The following is a 13,223-nucleotide window of genomic DNA, read 5'->3' on the forward strand; positions in this document are numbered from 1 at the left end:
GTCCTACTGGGGAAGAAACAGCCTAGAGTCTCTTAGGAAGCATGCGGTGAAAAAAGAGAATAAAACATTGGAGAACAACAACAACAGCAAATTGGAAAGAAAGATAAAAGACCAAGAACTGAAACTCTATAAACTCATATACACACATTTGTTAACGGTGTAGCTGGTAGACTTGGAAGCAGTGAGGTTTGACTGGAACGCACCAGATGGGAACCTGGACTCAGTCCCAGCTCTGCCGTGGAGTTCCGAGGCGTGAGGCAGAACTGCTCCTGGCCTCAGCCTCCTCCCCGGGGGCATGGGTTAACTGGAAAAGATGAGGGGAAGCTGACACAATAGTGGCATTATTGCTCTGATGAAGATCTAAGTGGAAGAATTATTACACTTATCCTGAATGTAGAGAGAGGGAGAGAGAGCAGAAGTTACAGGGATATGGATTTTGACTCAGTGTAAGGAAGAACGTTCTAGTATAAAGTTTTCCCAAAATGGAATGGACTGCTTTGCAAGGTGATAAATTCTTTGGTCCTGGAAAGATCTGAACCATCCTGGATAGAAGAGTGTACTAGGTGGTTTTCAAGCTCCCTGACATCTCTTAAGAATATGTTTCTATGACTAGTTGATCTCTAAGGCAGCAGCGTCCAATTGAATTTCTGCCGTGATGGGAATGTGCCATATCTGGGCTGTTCACAATGGTAGTCACTAGCTATGTGTACCTACTGAGCACTTGAAATGTGGCCAGTATGGTGGAGAGACTGAATTTTTCATTTAATTCAATTCTAGTAAATTTCAATTTTAAAAGCCACATGTGGCTGACGGCTACCAAATTAGCCCAGCTCTAAAATCCTACGGTATTTTTCTAGCTCCCATCACTGACTACCATATTATCATCACATCACACTCTGTCCTGGACCCTGTATATAAAATTGCTTTCTTTAGGATATGGTCTTGCTGTAGAAGAAATTACCTTCTGAGAAAGAAGTAAAACCCATTTAAAAACATGGAAGTGGATAAAGAATAAGAGTAGATAGCAAATAAACTACCGCCAATCTGGGAAGTGCGCTCAGCCAGAGAATCTACTGCACAGCCGCAATAAAAACACTGGTGTTTCTAAGAAGCGTAAAGGTGTGAACAACCCCCTGACTGCGGGGGTGGGAGGGAAATAGCTCTGAGCTCAGTCTCCCACCAACCTGCTGCTGTGCTGAACTGAGGATCCTTCCTGCAGTGCACGCTCGATGAGCTGCCAGTCTTCTTCCTATACATTTTAAGAGTGATAGAGATTTAGAACAGTGTGATAAAGTAACCTCAGGCTTCATGATAGTTCACCAGAAAGAGGAAGTTGTTTGAATTAGAACTTATCATTTCAGATCAGGAAGAGACTTCGGAGATTATATAATCTAGTCTCTGTGTTTTACAGAGAAGAAAACCAAAGCCCGAAGCCCAGAAAAGCCTTGTGACTCGCCAAGCTCACGTGGTTATTTAAGAGTAGAATATTACATTTCTGTAAAAAAAAAAAAATCATATGTAGTAAATAACAAATAGTTACTCATGTAAAATGTAACCTTTTTCTTAAAAACAAACAAACAAACAGAAATAATGCTTCCCACGAGCTTATTAGAGCTGACGGAGAGTCAAGGGCATCATCAACAGCTTTCCCGTGGAAAGTTTCAATCCTCCAGTGTTTCTCGAGAGTGTGACAGAGGCCTTTATTGGAGACCTGGTTGAAGGACTGGACTGAACTTCTGCTCAGACTTTGCTAAGACAGCATCTCCCCAAACTCAGTCCAGAGAAAAGCTGCAATGTGCTCAGGGGATGCTCTGGGGCCATATTCTCTCCAATCAAGGCTCTGCAGCAGTTCCCAAGAAGAAATTCTTCCCGCTCTTGGTTCATGGACCATCCTTGTATGTTTGTCCCCCAGAGAATGGCAAAATCTAAACAAACAAGTTCTATTTTCAATTTGTCTTCCTGAAAACCAGGCTTCACCCACATGAAACTAGCTAGCATGCCTCAAATGCTGAAGGCTTCTAGGTACTTTCTGAGTTTGCTCTGACTCATGTCTTACCTACGTATATATCCTCAATTAAAAATAAAATAAAATAAAATAAAATAAAGCAGAGAAATGAGGGCTCTCTTTCAATGTAAACAATTTGATTCTTCCCACATCCTCATCTTTCCTCCATTACCAGGTAAAACTCCTTCTTTTTCCTTGAAATGGGTATATAATTCAGATAACATATTTGAAAGATTATTTATGGAGCATTTAAACGTAAGAATTTCAGCAATTTAATAAGGAGTACTGTCACATCAAGTGCTATGTCACAGTCAAGCTATGATCTAATCAGATTGCTTTTCACAATGACTAGCAGATTTTCACGATGTCATTCACCCATACAAAAACCATAACTGGCTTCCTATTGGGATCCTTTTGTATTAAATGTGACCACCCGAGTCTGGCAGCTTACTATCAACCTGTTCTTTCCCCCTCCTATCAAACTACATCTTTAATGCACCCCCAGCCCTACTCCAACACATTCTCCCTTTTCAGCCAGGCGCTTCCCCTCATCATGCTATCTCCCACAGATTCTCTGTATGGTCCTCTTCATGCCTTCTTTGCACAGCATCCCATACCTCATTCCCTCTACTCAGGACCATCACCTCCTCCAAGAATGGGCTTAAAGTGACTCCTCTTTTAGAAATCTTCCCCTCTAAGCCCATCCACACTTGTGTCCTATCACTTGTCTACTCTGAGAGTCACCGGCATGTTTTGTTTTGTTTTGTTTTGCATTACCTCTGTGCAAAAAGCTGTAAACCTGTAGCACTAGAGAGATGGGAGTGAGGGCAGACTATGCAGGTACCAGCTGGCTTTACTCCCATCGTTCTCCAGATGAGGTTCAGATTGGCCAAGTGATATGTCGAAGATCACACAGGATTTGAAGCCACATCTCCAAGACCACTGTTCATTTCACCACACGACACTACCTTTTAGTTTCAGATCTGCCTCATACTAAAAACTGAGAAAAATATAGTGTTATATAATACCTAAAGAAAAATTCGTAACTTCACTAAAGTGATGCTTATGTTTCTATTGCTAAAAATTATGGCTGTGGCAGACACTGCTGGACCATGTTTCCCCAACTTCCCATCAGTGAGATTCCCATCTGACCAATGGAATGGGTGTAGAAGTAATGTATGCAGCTCCAGGCCTGGCCCACAAAAACCTCCTTACACACCTCCACGCCCTCTCCTCTTGCTCCTGGTGGATATTGGTGACCTTGGAGGCCAAAGTTGAAGATGGTGGAGTCATGAGATGGAAGGAGCTTGGACCGGAATTGCCACTTGGAGGAGAGCTGCGTGGTGATCTAGAGCACCCACTCTGACCTGTGATGTGAGCAAGAAACTGTGATGTTAACAAGAGACTACGTTAAGCCATTGAAATTTTGGCTAGCCTTTACCCAAACTAATATACTTTTGTTGCTCAATTCTTACAACATCTCTGTGAACTAGGTATTATCCCCATTTTACAAACGGAAAACCAAGAATTAAAGTGGTTACACTTCTTGCGTGACGCCGAGATTTGAACCTGGGTTTATCTGACTCCACATGCTTTACTTTTTTTTTTTTTTGATGAATGCAGAGGTTCCTGTGATGAAGTTTCAACTTCAGAACTTTCACGGATATAAACCATCTTATACATCAGCTCTGCTCGTCGCCAACAGATGGCAGCAGCAGCCGCCCATAGGCTGTCACTTTGAATCTGTGAACAAGTGGATTTGGGAATATCATAAAATAAACTATAACCCGTATGTGCATAGAGGGATTTCTAAAAGTTCGGCTGCCTCTTCTCTGGTGAGGGATAATTTAACCTTCTTGAGAATTATCATTGCAAGTTATGGAAACTCATGGGCCTTCTAATTCTCTCCTCTGAAAATGAGGAAGTGGGTCTAGAAACATTTGATAATCATACGTTCCCTTCAGATTCTGACAGTCCAATGTGCAGATGTGAGAAAATACAAAAAGCTGACCCTGTAAGCAAATGTTAAGCGTACAACTCACACTGGGCTGTCTCCCGCTTCCCTAGAGGAGACAGGCTGGGTAGTAAATTATGTTCTGTGATTACGCTCAACAATGGGTAAACCAGGCTACAGCTAATGCCAAATTCAAACTGCATTTATTTATGTAATTGTATACTTAAAATAATATCGAGAAAAAGGAATCATACACAGAGACACTCAAAACCAAGTAAGCAATGTGAAGGACGTATTAAAAAGAATGAGGCAGTAGAGCAGAATGGTTGAAGAAATAAGCTTTGGATCAGGACAGTCCTGGGGTCAAAGCCCTTCTCTGCCACTCACTCACAGTGTGGGCCTTAGGTAAGTTTCCCAGCCTCCCGGAGCCTCAGTTTCCCCATCTATAAAAATGAGGGAGGGTAATACATCTACACCACAGGTCTTTGTGAGGGTTACACACAATATGGTCCAGAGGGCCTGGGGATGGGATGGTGAAGGTGGTGGGGATGATGTAAATGGGATTATATTAAAAGGCTTTCGGTTGACAATAAAATCATAAACAGCAACTGCAAGTTAACTATTTTCTCTCACTTATGGTATTAACCCAAGATGTTTTCTGGTGTCTGTGCAGCTTGAATTCCCTAGATCATCATACCTTCCTCAAGACAGAGCCACATCTTTCTATTCTCCAACACGCCTGGTTCATGGGCACAGAAGGAGTGTAAGGCAGTCTGTGTGGGAATTAGAACACTCTCTTTGCTCTATCTCTAAAGCATTCAACTTCAGATTTTCACAGAGCACTTTTTATAGCACCACAGCTGGCCACAGAGAAGAGGGAAAGAAGGTCTGTCTAGTGGGATGCCTACCGTGTGCTATAAAACTATAGAACTAGGGAGGGGGAATTAAAAAGGGAGATTGGGATTGACATATACACACTACTATATATAAAAGCTAACTAATGGGAACCTACTGTACGGCACAGGGAACTCTATTCGGTGCTCTGTAATGACCTATATGGGAATGGAGTCTAGAAGAGAGCGGGTATATGTATACGTATACCTGATTCACTTTGCTGTACAGTGGAAACTAACACAACATTGTAAATCAACTATACTTCAATAAAAAAAAATTTTTTTTTAATCTATAGAACTGTAGACTCTAGATCTGTCTTGAATACTCTGGTAACCGCTTACCACATGTGGCTCTTTAAATTCAGATTAATTAAAAGCAAACACAATTAAAAACACACTTCCTCACACTAACCACATTTCAAATGCTCAATAGGCACCTGTGGTGAGTGGCTACTCTACTGAACAGTACAGATAGAGAATATTTTCATCATTGCAGAGAGTTCTACTGGATGGCGCTGCTCTAGGACCCTACAGACAGTCCCTGGAAGCTGAAGAAAGAGAACTTGAGAGTCAGGGCCTTCTCACCACTACATTAGTCCAGACATGATCAGGATGGGGTGTTGGAGTTAAATAGTGAGACGGCAGAAATAGAAAAAGCCATAAAGGAAGAAGAGTCAGTATTCAGGGACCATTTGGATTTGGGGAGAAAGAAAAACGGAGGTGTGGTTGCCAGTCTCTAAGATGACCCCCTTCCCACAGTGATCCTCACCTCCTGGTTTTCATGCCTTGGTGGGTCCCTCTCACACTGGAACTGACCTGTGACCAGTGGGACACGGTGGAAGTGATGGTGTGTGACTTCCAAGGCGAGGTCATAAAGACGGTGTATCTCCCCGCTCTCTTGGTTTGCCCAGTCTGTGGGAAGCCAGCCACGATGCTGTGAGGCTTTCCAGAAGTCCTGTGGGGGGGGTCCACAGGGGAGTGAACCTGTGAGACATAATAAGTGCTTATTGTGGTTTTTAGCCACTAAATTTTGGGGTGATTTACTATGTAGCAATAGAGGAGGCATCAGGTTACTTTGTGATTTTGAGCTTGGGTGATGGTGGAGCTAATTAACCATTTTCCTTCCTTTCAAAACATAATAATCCATATAAGCAAGCCACTTTGTGATACAATCCCATGTGAAATTCAAAGAAACAACTGTCCAGCAACTGAAAAGTAGATAAACACCATTTTATCTCTCACAATAGTCTCTCCTGAATGTGTCATAGGGGGATTACTTTCAAAATACACACTTAGCTAAATCTGTTTAAAATCTGATTTCCCCATCTTATCCTCAATATTGCCTTAATATTAAATTAGTTCCAAAATTTACCTTCAGGATCATGTAAAAAACAAATGCTACCATAAGCTCAAGCCAAGTAGGCTTTTGCCACTCCCTTCTTTGATTAAAGTTTTACTATGTGGATCTATATTAACCTCTGTCTTTTCAGTGTCCCACCTTCTCATCAATTGCATTCTGTACAACAAAAGGGAACCCAAGAGCCATCCTGAAAGCAAAGAATCCTCTGTTAGAGGGAAAGAATGGGGAAGAGAGAGTGAGAGTGTCCATGTTACAAGTACAAACAAGCAAACAAATTCCCTGCAATTTTTTTTTTTTTCATTGGTACGCTCAGCAAAGAAACCAGTCTCAGGAGGCAGCCTGGCTCAGGCGAGTCCACTTACTGTCAGTGTGACACTGAGGATGTTGGGGAGCATTTCTCTACCTCAGTTTCCTCATCTGCAAAATCATAACATCCACTTGCTAGCCTGTGCAAGGGTTAAAGGATCTCAAGCATGGAAAGCAACTCACATAGTGCCAGCCACGTTGGAAAAGCGTTCAACAGCTATTAAAGTGTATTATATCTAAATTGTGGGAAATTTATTGTACAAAGGATAACTGACTTCAGATACTAGTACTTGAGTATCCCTCCTAAAACATGCTTTGCTTGTCTCTTTTGATATTTTGAGACAGCTTCTTCTATCATTGTTAGGACAACGAGGTGGCCGTGATGTTGGTGTGACATTGAACAACGTCCATCACCGCTGGACACAAAAGCCATAAGCACTTTAATTCTGATTTATATCATATCATATGTGACAGACAACTCTTACAACCAAGTCATTTTTATATCTTTCTGCACACTTGCTTCTGATTCTGAACAGTCGATCCCTGAATAGTTGGGGGGTTAGGGGGCACCAACCTTCTGCCCAGTGGAAAACTGTGTATTACCTTACAGTCAGCCCTCCGTATCCAGGGGGACACAACCACGGGTTCAACCAACCATGGAATGTGCAGTACTGTAGTACATATTTATTGAAAAAAACTCACCTGTAAGTGATCTGCACAGTTCAAACCCGTGTTACTGTTCAAAGATCAATTGTACATATAATAAAGCTCATTATACTATAACTGCTGAATCTCAATATCTACTATGAGCATTCAATTCAACTCCACAACTGTTTTTTGAGCCCCTACTATGTGCCACAATTCTAGGTACTTTGGCTGCATCAATGTAGAAAAAGTCAAAGATACCTGGCCCCATGAAGCTTACATTCTAGCGGGAGGATACAAAAAATAAACAATAAACATAGCATATAAGTAAATTATACAGGATATTAACAAGTGATAATTACAATGAAAAAAAGAAAAAGCAGAGTAAGATGGATGAGAAGTGAGGCAGTGGGTGGAAGTTTGCTATTTAATGAGGCTGTCAGCATAGCCTCATAGAGAAGGTAAGATTTGCACAAAACCTTGAAGAAGTGAGGAAGTTGGCCAAGTGTTCCAAGCAAAGGGAACAGTTAGTGCAAAGGTCCTGGGGCAGCAGTGTGCCTGCATATTCAAGGAAGAGCAAGGAGGCCAGTGTATTTGGAGAAGAGTGAGGGTCAAAGGGCAGATGATGTGGGGCCTTTTTGGGCATTGCAAAGACTTTAGCTCTTACCCTGAGGGAAAACCAAACCACTGGGGAATTTGAGCAGAGGACTGACATAATCTGACATATTTTAAAAGTATCCCTTTGGCTGTAGAGCATTGTGAATAATTGTAGGAGGAGAGGGTGGAAGCAGGGATCCCATGTAGGAGGCTGTTGTAATACTCCAGGTAGAGGTGATGAGAGCTTGGCAGGATGGCAGCAGTGGAGGTGGTGAGAAGTGGTCAGATAATACAAAGATTTTACCTTTCTCGGTAGTATTTCAATTCAATTCATGCCTCAATAAAATGCTTTAAAACGTCTTCTGAGGTTGACGGATGTGAGTATACTCATTTGCTCTCCAGTTTTGTAGCTTTCCCCTAGATTAAAAAAAAATTTTTTTAATTCTCAGAAAGAAAAACAGCTGACAAACAACTTTTTGATACTCTAGGAACAAATTTATGATATACTGCACATTTCCAAAATGCTCATACACTATGAAGTCATTCCTATCCAACTGGAAAAAACCACACTTAAACACACACAATGATTGCGAGTTATGCCTCAAATCTTCAGTCCTGGATCAGAGAAAATACCAAGTGCTCTCCCTAGCACCTCTCTCAAAGCTCCCTCTCCTTCCCACCATAAAAGCGTGCAACCACCATAGACAGTGTGGTTAATGAGCAGCCGGAGAAAACTAGGGAGGCCATCATGATATGACGTGAAAACGGATCCTGAAGATAAACTTCACATTTCAAACTGGATTAGCTATTTCTTCTTAGTAATTTTCTCTACCTTCAATAAAAGGACGGCGAGACCCTCCTTCCATTGTAACTTCTTCTCCCAATCAAGTTTAGTCTCCTTAAGGTCACAGAGCCACCTTGCTATGCAAACCTTCTCTGCTAGAATTGTTCAGACTGTATATGATAGGCATATAGAAATAAAAATAAAAATATACAGATGGATTGTAAGGAAGTTATATTAATATGGACCGAGGATAAATAGTTTTGGCCATTATTTCTGAGGGCAGTGGTGGTCTGATCCATCCAAAGACAAATTCATCTAGAGATACATCTCTTTTCACACAGAGTAGTAAGGCAGATGAAAGTGTGACCTGGAGATGAAGGCTTATGAAAATGAGTCCTGGGTTGGGAAAGAAAACTTCCCTAGATTTCTGGGTTCTCTAGATTAATCCAATGCATCTTCGTTTTAGAGCCATTAGGGGATTCCTTTCAAAAGCTTTGGCTATGTATCTGTAGCTATTTTTTGGAGATTCTTCATACACATCCATCCAGTTCATATTCCAAGCCAGAGACCTGGAAACCTTCCACCATTTCCTTCCCTTCGTCCGTGTATCGGTCAGGGTTCCATGGGAGAAGAACAGCTACGGACATTATGGACTGAGGGACTGATTGTAGGAAACAGACCTCACACAACTATGGGAGAAGCTAGGGAAGTAAGCGACTGAAAACAAACTATGCATTTCAATTTGAATTAGCTATTTCCAGAGAAAAATACTAACCAGCCGCTAGCATGGAACTATGAGGGCTGATGCTCAAGTCCAAGGAAGGCTCTTGGCCCTTTATGGCACCTGCCTCCGGCTACTCCAGTAAGCCATCCAGTGGCGTCACTTTTGGTCAGGAGGGCTGGCAGTCAGGAAGGAAAGTTGAACACACTTGGGGAAGAGTAAGGGAAAACTAGAATCACAAGGATAAACTAGAACCTACAAGGAAACATTGGAACTCGTGTCTGTCTCTCCCTGCACCTAACCCTGATGACCAGCAGGAAAAGCTGGAACCACAAGTCTGAGCTGTTCATGTGCCCAGCCCAGCACTCGCGGAGGCTGTGGGTCAGCTGCTGCCCAGGGGAGCCAGAAGATCAGTGGCAACAGGGTGGCTGCTGTCTCACTTCCACCTTACAAATGACACCAAAATGCCTGTGTGGCTACCCCCGACCCAGAACCGTACAAAGAAGGGAATTCTGGGAAATGCTGACTCCAAGCTAAGCGAAGTAGACAGAGTACAAAACCAACACACTCCTTACATATCTATCAGTCTTAATTCTTACAGAATTCTTAAATATGTCCCTTCCTTTCCTTTTCTCCCACCACTGCTCTAGTGCAGATTCCTGGCCTTTCTCTCCTGGCCTATCAGCATAGCAGAGACACAAAACATTTGATCAGTTTCAGGGTGCTGGTTTTAGGGTCCTGGTACTTCAGAAACCACCCGCTATGACAAGAGCTCTGCGCACCTAGCTCTTTGGGGCGCCAAGAGATCTCTGGAATACCTTTCAGTTTGTTTGGCGTCATCATTATTGGCCAGTATTACTGGCAGCACCCTCTCTCCCTGCTGACATATGTTCACCAGCACTGTGTATGTGTACACTCTAGTACTCAGAATGTGCATGGGCCAGAAAGGAGAGGAGGAGTAGATAATACCAGCAGCTAGCATTTACGGTGGTAGGTATTTTCTTATATATATTATTTCCTATCCTCACAACATGTTTCAGTTAATACCTCCATTTTATAAAAAAGAATACAGGTTCTTAGCAGCTGAGTCACCCAAAGTTAAACTATTAGCAAGTAGCTGAGTTTAGATTTAGACACAGGGCTGTTTGTTCTTGAAGCAGATGCTCTTTCTATTGTACCAAAGAGCCTGGGGCAGCCTTGTCCCCCTGGGCTGCCCTTCCTCTTGGGTTTTCACAACCCCAAATAAAGATAAAATGTAGGTTATCTCTTTGGGGTTGGCTTCCCATCAGACTGGACTGGATTCCATTTGTAGACTCTAGCTGTAGGGTAGGTGCCCAGCACAAGTGCCTCCATGAGCCAGACAAGTATGGCAAACACATGAAGAGGCAGGAGGCTGGGACGGATAAGGGTTGGTGGGGACTACAGCAAACTGGGGAGATACCCTGTCAAAGGGGCACAGGAGCTAATCACCTCCAGCCAGTGATTGCCTGGCTGGAATGCAGACCCAGGGTTACATAAAAGAAGTTGTGGCACCTCCTAGCTTTAAATGTCGACTCAATATTTTTGCTAAATGTGACCCCAACAATATTTTTAAGATGCCACGTGAGCTAAACAGAGCTCTGACCAGAGGCACCTAAGGACAGCTAACGTGCAGCCTCCACTCTGGAGACCTCGTGCTGAAATCTTCACATTTATGTGTGTCATCCCGGGCTCCTCCAAAAGTTGATCCAAATACTATGGGGGAGTGGGGAGCGTCACAGGTCAACCCATGGTTGCTTTGGCTGCTTCGGAGTCCAAGAGGCCTGCAGACCTACAGGCTACTGCTGTTGAGTGTCAGGCAAATGCTTACAACCAAGGCATCCTGTACAGAAATGGACATGAAAGGAGCACAAGTGAGCAACTGCGTGGGTGGCTGTGAGAAAGTGCGTCAGTGAATGGCAGTGGGGGTGTGAGTCAAGCGTGCACTTGAGGTCGATGTAGAGTCTACGTGCATAAAGAGAAAAGGGAGGAGGATGCCAGCCAATGTTAGGAGGAAGGGAGAGAAGGAGAGAGAAGGGAGAAGCCACATGCACTTCCACCCAGTGCATTTGTGGACGCGTTCTATCTGCCAATGTCTATTTTCCCCTACTACATGCAGGGATGAGGAGGTGTTAGCACTCATTAGGTCAGACATGGCAGCTACAGGCTAAGGCAGGTACGTTCAGGAATTTCTTCTGGCTAGTGCTTTCCAGAACCTCTTTTTCCCCTAACAAGTTATAAGTTGTTTCCTATCATCTTTGTGCTAACTGCTTAGAAATGTCATGTCTTCAATACTCTATATCACTTACATGTGGAATCTAAAAAATACAACCAACTAACAAATATAACAAAAAACGAAGCAGACTCACTGATACAGAGAACAAACTAGTGGTTACCAGTGTGTGTGTGTGGGTGTGTGTGTCTGTGTGTGTGTGTGGGGTGCAATATGAAGGTGGGCGAGTGGGAGGTACAAACTAGGCTGTAAGGATGTATTGTACAACATGGGGAACATAGCCAATATTTTGTAATACCTGCAGATGGAAGGTAACCTTTAAAAGTTCTGTAAAAAATTTAAAAAATTCCGAGCTGATCTCCCTGTGCTATGTGGCTGCTTCCCACTAGCTATCTATTTTATGTTTGGTAGTGTATATATGTCCATGCCACTCTCTCACTTTGTCCCAGCTTACCCTTCCCCCTCCCTGTGTCCTCAAGTCCATTCTCTATGTCTGCGTCTTTATTCCTGTCCCGCCCCTAGGTTCTTCAGAACCATTTTTTTTTTTTTTTTAGATTCCATATATATGTGTTAGCATATGGTATTTGTTTTTCTCTTTCTGACTTACTTCACCCTGTAGGACAGTCTCTAGGTCCATCCACCTCACTACAAATAACTCTGTGTCCACCTAGAGGGGTGGGATGGGGAGGGTGGGAGGGAGATGCAAGAAGGAGGGGATATGGGGATATATGTATACATATAGCTGATTCACTTTGTTATACAGCAGAAACTGACACACCATTGTAAAGCAATTATACTCCAATAAAAATGTTAAAAAAAAGAATTTAAAAAAATTTTTAATTAAAAAAAATAAATGTCATGTTTTAATTTGGGCATCTCAGAATCCCAACTGACTAGATAAAGGATGGCTAAGTAAAGATTATGGCTATAATTAAAGTGCATGATTCCAAGACATTCCTGCCTTCCCTATCAAAGGCTTAAGGTCTGTGGTGAAGGAACCAGGTCCACGGAGTTCACATTGGCAAGCATTTTAATACATAAGCAAGTAAATTCACGAAACCGAGTGCACTGGCAGCTGGGGCTGGCCCTGCTGCAGCAGGCAAAGGGTGAGAGCCTGGACACAGCAGGCAAAGCACAGTGCAGGCCATCACAGCTCAGAGAGGGCTTCTGCCTCCAGGGCTCTCCAACTTCGTGACCCCATTCTTAACTCATCTTGTTCCTTCAGGAGGTCAGGAGCGGTTGAATGCATATTATGAAACTTCTTTTTTCCACTTTGTGAGAAAAAAATTATACAATTTGAGGTGATGCTCATATGGTGGATGTGCAGTTTTCACATCATAAAACGCAGGTGCTAAGTGAGCCTGGTGTGTGCAGCACTCCCACGCAGAAACCAGCAGTGAGAGAACCCCCGGAATCTGTTACCCGGGTACATTTCGCAGTTTTAGAGGGCAGGAAGGGAGGGCGGAGAGGATCCTGGATGCACAGGGTGGCGGGTTCCCCTTATGGATTCCACTTAATGGAGGTTTCAAAGTCCTGCTGATGTTTTGGAAAAGACACCATCATTTTACTTAATATGATATTGTCCTTCCAAGATTTTTAAAAAAATTTTTCAAAATGATTTTTTTTCTCATCTTTATTGGAGTATAATTGCTTTACAACGGTGTGTTAGTTTCTGCTGTATAACAAAGTGAATAAGCTATACATATA

Source organism: Delphinapterus leucas, chromosome 5 (genome assembly GCF_059928025.1).
Source record: "Delphinapterus leucas isolate spDelLeu-1000000601 "Yukka" chromosome 5, BTC_Dleu_Yukka2, whole genome shotgun sequence".
Classification (NCBI taxonomy): domain Eukaryota; kingdom Metazoa; phylum Chordata; class Mammalia; order Artiodactyla; family Monodontidae; genus Delphinapterus; species Delphinapterus leucas.